General features: G+C 44.9%; 1 pseudogene; it reads right to left on the reverse strand.

Annotated features, from left to right (window-relative positions):
* Window positions 1–7,761, reverse strand: part of LOC144953873 (uncharacterized) — a 102,120-nt pseudogene extending 94,359 nt beyond the window's left edge.
* Window positions 7,762–10,710: the final 2,949 nt, after the last annotated feature.

A 10,710-nucleotide genomic window follows, 5' to 3' on the forward strand; every position in this document is an offset into this window, starting at 1 on the left:
GCGGCGTTATTTGTTGAGTTTTGTCACTTGAATGTTGCAGTTTGTTTAAGAATTCGTCACGTGAGTGTGGTGTTTTGCTTGTGGGAATTTCTCTTTTTCACAATTTGTGATTGTTATAATAATTGTAACGATTCATAATTTCATGAGTTTATAATGGATTTGTGCGTGTATTTATATAAGTATATTCCGTAATTTGTTATTCGATGACATCTAGCAGTGAAAATCGTGATTGAAATATGACCATGTTGTAATTGTAATAATTTTTATCCGATCCTTGCACGTACACTATACATACATTTGAACAGTGTTAGATTCTTATACGACCACAGTGTGATTCTAATGCTATTATAATACCTTACCTCCGTTTATATGGTTATGAATTAAAACACTAGCTAATAATCGTTTAATGTTTAGTGTTATCGTTTATAGTATTACAGTTTACATGTTATAGAGTACAGTTTATCCCCGACATACTTCGGGATTAGGGACTGGTACGTTGATGAACGATTCACTACGGGGACCTTTCCCCTCAAGGAACACGTGTTAATCGGGTAGACAGCCAAGATGCTGCCGGTTAAGGGCACACTTGTGTGACGGAGATCCTCCACCTGAAATTCTCTTAACATGTTTTTTCTAGGAACATTATAAAATAAAGACCGGACAAACATTTGTTAAAAATACGTTTTTATTCATCTGCAATCATTTTTACGTCAAAACTCGAAGGGAATATGTATTACGTCCTATTTTCACACATTTCCAGTACAATGCAAACCATTTCCGTTCCCGGAATACCAAAGCGTTAAAGTATCATTCCCCATGATTTCCTTATTAGTTCACCACATTTGTTCACCGTGCGTCTATGTAGAAGTCAAGGCCATATATCCAACGAACGCGTCATCAATATACATCCTGAAATCGTCTATCTAAAGTCGATTAATAGCAATCAAGTAAAGCTATTTACTTGAAAAAAAAACGTTTAAAATGTTGAGTAAAGATGTACCTACAGACGCATTCCAACTTTAGCTCAACAGGGACACTTAACGACTACAATTGAACCCTCTCACAACCAGTGCTCATCACACCACTTCGGCACGTAATCCGATAACATTACAAACCACCACTGTGCACGTCATTAAACTCACAAAAACTGTGAAACTAAAATGGTCAAAATTACACACAAAAGTTATCGATACGGCTTAATAGGTATAACCACATGACATAATATTTTTTCAGTCACCCCGAGCTCTCGGTTTGATCCCCGAGCCACTCTATCACATCCAGCCATCTCTCGGGATCCAACTGCATGGGATCGAAGGTGGAAACTTCTTCAGGACTCATTGCAGCACCTTGAATTTCAGCTTTTGATTTCAGTTTACTATCATTGTGGACCTTCTGGTGCCTGTTCATGGCTGATGACCGTGCAAATGCTTTCCCACACACAGAGCACGGGAATGGCTTCTCGCCCGTGTGTTTTCTCTGATGAGTTTGAAGTGTTGATGCCTGTGTAAAGGCCTCCCAAAAAACACAGAGGACAGGAATGGCTTCTCGCCCGTGTGTGTTCACTGATGACTCTGAAGATGTGATGACCGTGCAAATGCTTTCCCACACACAGATCACGGGAATGGCTTCTCGCCCGTGTGTGTTCTCTGGTGACTCTGAAGATGTGATGGCCGTGAAAAGGACTTCCCACACACAGAGCATTTGAATGGCTTCTTGCCTCCGTGTGCGTGGGGATGTGGAGAGCGTCTCTGCTCCATGTGAGCGTAGTACCAGTAGCGGTGTCAAAAGTACGCTATCGGCCGCAAGGATGTTTATCGTTGAGTTTTGGATTTTGTTAACTGCTAAAACAAGAACGACACTCGCGTCTAACCGAGTCGCAAAAAAAGACCGCTAATTTGACGACGAACACGTTTAAGAGTTTATCCTCGAAATAGACACTTACTTGGAGATTCACGGTAGATCGATGTCTGGAACCCGTCTGAAGATGTCGCCACGAACTCTCCCGACGCAAAGTCGCCTAACTGTCGACACAGCAATTGTGCTCGCCAGGCTGCGTTGTCTCGCGGTTGAAGGGCGATCAGCAGAGCGACGAGTCGAGCGTCCAACCTCATCAAGTTCTCTCTCGAAATGGCATTGAGCTCTGCTTCTGAGCCGCCTTATAACTCCCCCCCTAGGATCCAATCCTTTGTCTTTCAGAATATTTGCATTCGATTGTTAATTTTGGAAGGCACAATCCCTGCTTCATGCATAAATATTTAAGTGCATCTCAGTGTGTAATTGTGCGCTTATTTTGAATAAATGGAAAAACTTTGTCCTCGATTAAAGTGAATGCAGAGAAATTAGCACGTAACTTTAGAAAAGGAAGAGAGCGGCCTTCTCGACGAGGGAGTGAAACCCAATAGGTAATATTCTTTTTAAATCCTTTATATTAAGTTCACTTGCTTGCTTGCGCGCTTGCTTGCTTGCTTGCGCGCTTACGACCGTGCAAATCTTTCAGTCGTTTTCTTACCCACTTCCCGTGATGCAATCGAGCTGACATTTTGCACATAGACTCGTTGTGCATGACAGTTAATTTTCGTGAAATGTTTTTCTCCAAAATTTTACACTTTTTAGGAAAAAAATTGTATGTCATTACCAATTGCTTAATGGTGGCAGGCAATCATCTGACCCATAGGTGGCAGCAATCTCAAGCCAGAGGACGAGAGGACTCTAGCCGCCACGCATATAAAGGATTTATAGTGAAAAACTTAGTTTTTACGGGTTAATTTTTACAGCTTTACAATGGATAGTTTGTAGTTCATAGGTTATAATATAATGTTTCACTATGATAGAGCTTAACATGTGAAAGTCTACAATATCAGAGTTGATCAAATGCGACGATCAAGGGCGTCAATCGGGTGATTTTGGTCAGAGGCTTTAATCAAATGCATCATCCCATCACGGAACACCACCTCCCTGCGTATATCACAGCAACAGAAGCAACTACAGCAGCAACAACAGCAGCGACAACAACAGCAGCAACATCACATTTCCAGGGCGACGCAGCTACTTCCGATTCTGCTGCCCAGCTGTTTGTAGTCGTTTCACATATTCCACCCTTGTTTCGCACGTCCATATTACATACATACATGTTACATGCATACATGTTACACACATACATATTACATACATACATGTTACACACATACATATTACATACATACATGTTACATACAGACATGTTACATACTCACGAGCATAGTGTGATTCTTAGAGGATCACGGTGTGAAGCTAAGAATTCGAATGAGAGTCGAAAATCACACTTCAATGTACGGTGTTCTAATCTGTAACACTAGTTTATGATGTAATTTTATAGCGTTATAATGTATCGCACATAGCTTATATTGTTAGAGTTCACAACATTATAGTTTACTATAACACTAGTTTGTAGTGTTATTTTAAAGCGTTGCAATGTATAGCTCATAGTTTAAAGGTTATATTGTTAGAGTTTATAATGTTAGAGTATGCAATGTGAGTTTATAATTTGAGAGTTTGTGGACGTGCCCTGTTCTCGTGGGACCCGACACGGATTTTGAAATATTTGCTATGATCATGTCTGAGCTGGGATGAGCGACTAATGTTTACTTTGCTTAATCATAACTGTGTGTAGGTTAGTGCCATCGGGGCTTAGTAAATACTACTCATGAATGAACTCATACTTCTTTCGGTAGAAATTTGAAATCCTGTTGGTAGAACAAGTCGCCTGCCTTTTCTAGACGAATTGTTATCTTCAAGTGCGTCCGTAAATAAACTGCTAAAATACACAGCATAGGGAAGGCTGCCTTGTTGGGGAGATGCAGTTTGGGTAAGCGCTGTGATCGGGTGATGACACGGATTCTGAAACAATGGCGTTAAACACTCGCTGCTTGGCCCCGTCGACAGCAGCGAAGGCTGTCATATGCCGCTCCATTTACGAGTTGGATGTATAATGTGTATAGTTGAAGGTGCTAGTTGTTGATTTCTTCTAACTGCTACTAACGTCTGTTTTTAGTATTTGTCTATCTAGGTACACGTGTTAATCGGGTAGACAGCCAAGATGCTGCCGGTTAAGGGCACACTTGTGTGATGGAGATCCTCCACCTGAAATTCTCTGAACATGTTTTTGCCAGGAACATTATAAAATAAAGACTGGACAAACATTTGTTAAAAATACGTTTTTATACAACTGCAATAATTTCACGTCAAAACTCGAAGGGAATATTTATTACATTTCCAGTACAATGCAAACCATTTCCGTTCCAGGAATACCAAAGCGTTAAAGTTTCATTCCCCATGATTTCCTTATTAGTTCACCACGTTTGTTCACTGTGCGTCTATGTTGAAGTCAAGGACAAATATCCAACGAACGAGTCATCAATGTACATCCTGACATAGGCTATCTAAAGGCCATTAATACCAATAAAAAAAGCTATGTACTTGAAAAAAATCGTTTAAAATGTTGAGTAAAGATGTACCTAGAGAGGCATTCCAACTTTAGCTCAACAGGAACACTTAACGACTACAATTGAACCCTCTCACAACCAGTGCTCATCACACCACTTCGGCAAGTAATCCGATAACATTACAAACCACCACTGTGCACGTAATTAAACTCACAAAAACTGTAAAACTAAAATGGTCAAAATTACACACAAAAGTACTCGATACGGATTAAAAGGTATAACCACATGACATAATATTTTTTCAGTCACCCCGAGCTCTCTGGTTGACTCTCGAGCCACTCCATTACATCCAGCCATCTCTCGGGATCCAACTGCATGGGATCGAAGGTGGAAACTTCTTCAGGACTCATTGCAGCACCTTGAATTTCAGCTTTTGATATCATTGTGGACCTTCTGGTGCCTGTTCATGGCTGATGACCGTGCAAATGCCTTCCCACACACAGAGCACGGGAATGGCTTCTCACCAGTGTGTGTTCTCTGATGGTTTTGAAGAGTTGACGAGTGTGAAAATGCCTTCCCACACACAGGGCACAGGAATGGCTTCTCGCCCGTGTGTGTTCTCTGATGGTCTTGAAGAGTTGACGAGTGTGCAAATGCCTTCCCACACACAGGGCTTCTCGCCCGTGTGTGTTCTCTGATGGTCTTGAAGAGTTGACGAGTGTGAAAATGCCTTCCCACACACAGGGCACAGGAATGGCTTCTCGCCCGTGTGTGTTCTCTGATGGTCTTGAAGAGTTGACGAGTGTGCAAATGCCTTCCCACACACAGGGCATAGGAATGGCTTCTCGCCCGTGTGTGTTCTCTGGTGACTCTGAAGATGTGATGAGTGTGCAAATGTCTTCCCACACAGAGGGCACAGGAATGGCTTCTCGCCCGTGTGTGTTCTCTTATGAGTTTAAAGAGTTGATGACTGTGCAAATGCTTTCCCACACACAGGGTACAGGAATGGCTTTTCGCCCGTGTGTGTTTTCTGATGCCTGTTCAGTTTTGATGACTCTGCAAATGCCATCCCACACACAGAACAATTGAATGGCTTCTCGCCCTTGTGTGTTCTCTGGTGTCTCTGAAGAAGTGATGGTCGTGAAAAGGACTTCCCGCACACAGAGCAATTGAATGGATTCTTGCCTCCGTGTACGTGGGGCTGTGGAGAGCGTCTCTGCTCCATGTGAGCGTAGTAACAGCAGCGGTGTTATCGAGTCAAAAGTACGCTATCGGCCTCGATTTAAAGTGTTTAGCGTTGAGTTTTGGATTTTGTTAACTGCTAAAACAAGAACGACACTCGCGTCTAACCGAGACGCAAAAAATTCCCGCTAATTTGACGACGAACACGTTTAAGAGTTTATCCACGAAAATAGACACTTACTAGGAGATTCACGGTATATCGATGTCTGGAACCCGTCTGAAGATGTCGCCACGAACTCTCCCGACGCAAAGTCGCCTAACTGTCGACACAGCAATTGTGCTCGCCAGGCTGCGTTGTCTGGCGGTTGAAGGGCGATCAGCAGAGCGACGAGTCGAGCGTCCAACCTCATCAAGTTCCTTCTGGAAATGGCATCGAGCTCTGCTTCTGAGCCGCCTTATAACTCCCCCCCTAGGATCCAATCCTTTGTCTTTCAGGATATTTGCATTCGATTGTTCATTTTGGAAGGTACAATCCGCATGTCTATTAACATACCGAATTGTAATGTGCCCATTGTGCTTCATGCATGAATATGTATGTGCATCTCAGTGTGTAATTGTGCGCTTATTTTGAATAAATGGAAAAACTTTGTCCTCGATTTAAAGTGAATGTAGAGAAATTAGCATGTAACTTTAAAAAAGGAAGAGAGCGGCCTTCTCGACGAGGGAGTGAAACCCAATAGGTAATATTCTTTTACAGCGTTACAATGGATAGGTTGTAGTTCATAGGTTATAATATTATGTTTCACTTTGATAGAGCTTAACATGTGAGAGTATGCAATATCAGAGTTGATCAAATGCGACGATCAAGGGCGTCAATCGGGTGAGTTTGATCAGAGGCTTTAATCAAAGGCGTCATCCCATCACGGAACACCACCTCCCTGCGTTTTTCACAGCAACAGAAGCAACTACAACAGCAGCGACAACAACAGCAGCAACATCACATTTCGAGGGCGACGCAGCTACTTCCGATTCTGCTGCCCAGCTGTTTGTAGTCAGGACCTGCTCTCGCAGGACCCCACACGTCTTTGGAAATGATTGCGATGATCATGTCTGAGCTGAGAATGAAGTTACTCAAGATTACTTTGTTTAACCATAACTTTAGGTAGGTTAGTGTCATCGGGGCTGTGTGAATACTACTCATGAATGAAATCACACTCCTGTATGACCGATATTGTACTAAATTTGGTTGATCGAGTAGAACAAGGCACGTGCCACATCCAGACGAATTCTTATCAACAACAGTGTCCTTAAATATGATGCTAAAATAAATGTTAACACTGGATTAAACGTGCACCTCTTAACCCCTCCCTCGCATTTACGACTAATGATGTGCATTTGCACATAACATACATTCAAGCACAATAAAATGCTAATACGACCATGTCCTGGAAACCATGGCAAGGTCATCCCATGAGGACTGCCTGGATGAAAACCAGCATGGAAGGGGCCCAGTGTGGGGCCGGCTATGCTAATGGCATAGTCCCGTGTGTGTGTGATGTGAGGTCTCCTGGCAGCAGTCATTCTCCGCTGTAGTCCTGGCATCTGCTGCTCAGCTTCATTCCCCAGCTGTGGTCCCAGTGGCACCGTCTCTCTGGGGAACCGTGTGGTGTGTGTAGCGAGTATCACTGGGTGGGTGGGTAGTGTGGTGATAGTGGTCACGGTTGGCACCGATGCACGACCACCGCCACCACCCCTACTGGGCGGTGGACCTGTCACCACAAAGCAGCACGCGGCGGAGGAGTGAGGCGATCGCTCTCGCCACGCGAGCGAGGCTCCCTAGCTTCCTCTTCTTTTCGTGCATCTCCACCTGCACCTCTTCCGTTTTCTCCTCCGTCTCATCTTCCTCCATCCCCTCTTCTTCATCCTCCGCCACCATCTTATCCTCCTCCTCTTCCTGCGCCACCTCCATCTTCTCCATCTTCTTCTCCTCCGCTAGCACCATCTCTTCCTCATTCATCTCCTCCTCACCTTCTGGCACCACCTTCTCCACCACCTTCTTCTCTTCCTCCTCTACCACCATTGTCTCCTTTTTGTCCGTCGTCTCCATGTCCTCCAGCACGACCATCTGTTCATCCTTTGTTGTCTCCTTGTCCTCCATCTCTGCATTGTGTTTCTCCTCTCCCTCCGTGTTCTCCTCCATTGTCACCATCACAATCTCGTCCTCCTTTGCCTTCTCTTCCTCCGATTTCTCCTCCTCCTCTGTCTCTACCTCATCCTCCATCATCTCCTTCACCACTTCCTTCGCCTCCTTCTCCATAACCTCTGTCTTCACTTCAAAGGCCTGGACGAGTGAGGAGGAGGGCTGCACTGGCTCAGATCTGTGAAGAGACAACACGACACCGTTCCACCTTGCTGCTACGGCAGACATGGCCATCTCCCCATCGTCCGTGGGTGGAATGTGTGGCGGATTAATTCGAGCTGAATAGAAACAGCAATCACGACATGGCCAGTGAGTGTGCTTAGTATTGGTGCTGTCATTCTCATGGCGCCAGGCTATCCTGAGATAGGTGCAGCTGTGTCTCACACAGACTGCTGTAGCTTCACAGTAGTGGGTGGCGTTGCTGTGCAAATTCAGCTGAATAATTTTAAGTGACATTTTTTTGTTTTTTTTCGGTAAAGTCACGTAGGTATAAAATAAAATAAATTAAATCACAACGTTTCGATTGCAACACAAGCAATCATCATCAGGTGGGAAAACCACGGCAAGAAACTTTCTTGCAATAACGACATGGCCATCAAAACGTCGTGATTTAATTTATTTTATTTCATACCGACATGAATTTAGAGATATAACCAAAGAGTATGGATCCCTGTAGTCTCGAACAAAATTCTAGATTGAAACTTTCTATATGTATATTCTAATTGACCCCTTGCACATAATGTCCTAAGCAATTCAAATGGCATCGATAGAGATCCTGAACGTCCACTGTGACGGAATGGGTGTGGATCTGTGTGGTCAATGCAGCAGCAATAATAGCCAAGGCGGGAAGCAAGATCTAAACTGTAAGCGGTGAAGAATGAGTGCACGACCATTTGGCCGCTTCAACACGTCCACGATTTCAAAAAAGTGTCCGTCGGTGATTTGTGGTCGAGAGAGCCACCTCCCTTGACATCGAAGGCATCTCAGAGTGCATTGCATGCGATGAGCCTCTCGCATCTCTCATCTCATCGCGTTTTAAATTGGACACCCCTCTCAGTGGTAGCTGTCGCTGTGCATTACGAGGCGACTTGGCAGCTGGCCTGGAAACAGGCGATAGACAGCGAAAATCTCACGGTGGATGGAGGGTTACATGGTGAAGATATGCCACTTCGTTATGTGGTCTAACCCCGAAACAAGTTATGAAAAATAAATCTGTCCACAGTATAGCGGAATGTACACGTGGGGTTTGCAATGTCTGTGAATTTTGAGAGAGAGACAGGCTTGAGCACCTGTGCGTCACAGCAACATTGACCTGGGTTTGATTTCCACGTTTGGCCACATTCTCCGTGTGGATTATGCAGCCACCTGTTCTGGGAAGGTTCTGCAGCTTTCTCCCTGTTACTGAACCCACACAAGCAATGCAAATCGTTCAATTTGGATCGCAAACAGTAGCAACTTTGTTGCAAAATGCGAGCAAACTTGGCAGGATCCTCCTGAAAAAAAGTTTCGTGACTGAGTAAGGCTGATGCTGCGTGAGAAGCATGGCAATAAATAACAAAAATAAACACACAGGGGATGCACACGCAGACTGGTTTACCGTGGCTCAGCGACTCCGGAGTTTTCTTTATCTTCTTGGAAGCCCTCTTCTCCAAAGCTCTGAGCAATTGGGCCCCACACAGGATTGGAGTATGTGGCGGCGGTGGTGGTAGCGGTGGTGGCGGTGGCAGTGGTGGTGGTGCTGCTGGTGGTATCGGTCTGGAGCCATTGTCGCTCGATCTTGGCGAGACGCTCCTCCTCCTCCTCGAGGCGCTTTTGCTCCACAAGACGCTTCTCCTCCATCAAGTGCTCCTCCTCTTGACGCTTCACCTCAACGAGGCGCTTCTCCTGCATGAGACGTTTCTCCTCGAGGAGCTTCACCTTGCGAAAGCGCCTCTCCTCAAGACGCTTCTTCTTCTTCTCGAGACGCTTCAGCTCTATGAGACGCTGCACCTCAATGAGGCGCTGCTCCTCGACAAGGCGCTTCTCTTCTTCCACCCGCTTCTCCTCCATGAGGCGCTTCTCTTCCTTGACCCGCTTCACATCTATGAGGCCCTTCTCCTCCTCCAGATGCTTCTCCTTGAGACGCTTCACCTCGCCAAGGCGCTTCTCCTCCATGAAGCGCGTTTCTTCAAGGAGGCGCTTTTCCATGACGCGTTTCACGTCGTTGAGGATTTTGTTTCGAAGGCAATTCTGCTCCGTTTGGTGCTTCACCTTGGCGAGATGCTTCACCTCATTGGGGCGCTTCTCTTCCATTGTGCATTTCTCCTTTGCAAGGCGCTTGTCCTCCTGGAGACGCTTCACTCTGCTGAAGTTCTTCACCTCCCCAATGCTCCTCTGTTCACGCGAAGATAAGCACATGACCATTCAGACATGCGCACTCAGGACAACATCCATTCTCGCAGGCACACAAACATGGACGGGCACATAGACAAACAAAAATGCATTCTGGCACATCTATGTACGGATGCAAACATGCACATTAACTCATGGCATGACGTGATGATGGAGGGATGGAGTGACGGTGTTGGGAGATGGTGTTGTGATATGGAGAGGTGAAATTGTGGAATGTTCTGGAGAGACGGTGCCTTGTGATGGTAATGATGCTTTATGAGGCTCTATGATATTGTATTGATTCTCGATTTGAAGCTTTCGTGACTGCAATGATTCATACTCTTAGGTTTTTCCGGTAGGTTTTTTCGGTAAAGTCACCTTCGTGACTTTACCGAAAAAATCTAAGAATATATTGTATTGAGTTGGTGGTGGTGTGGTGTGATGAGAAAGGTGATGTGAAGAGATGGTGTGGTGATGTGAGGTGTAGTGATGTTTTGGTGCAATGGTGTGGGAGTGTGGAGAGAATGTGGTGTTTGA

This window comes from Lampetra fluviatilis (genome assembly GCF_964198595.1).
Source record: "Lampetra fluviatilis chromosome 74 unlocalized genomic scaffold, kcLamFluv1.1 SUPER_74_unloc_1, whole genome shotgun sequence".
Taxonomy (NCBI): domain Eukaryota; kingdom Metazoa; phylum Chordata; class Hyperoartia; order Petromyzontiformes; family Petromyzontidae; genus Lampetra; species Lampetra fluviatilis.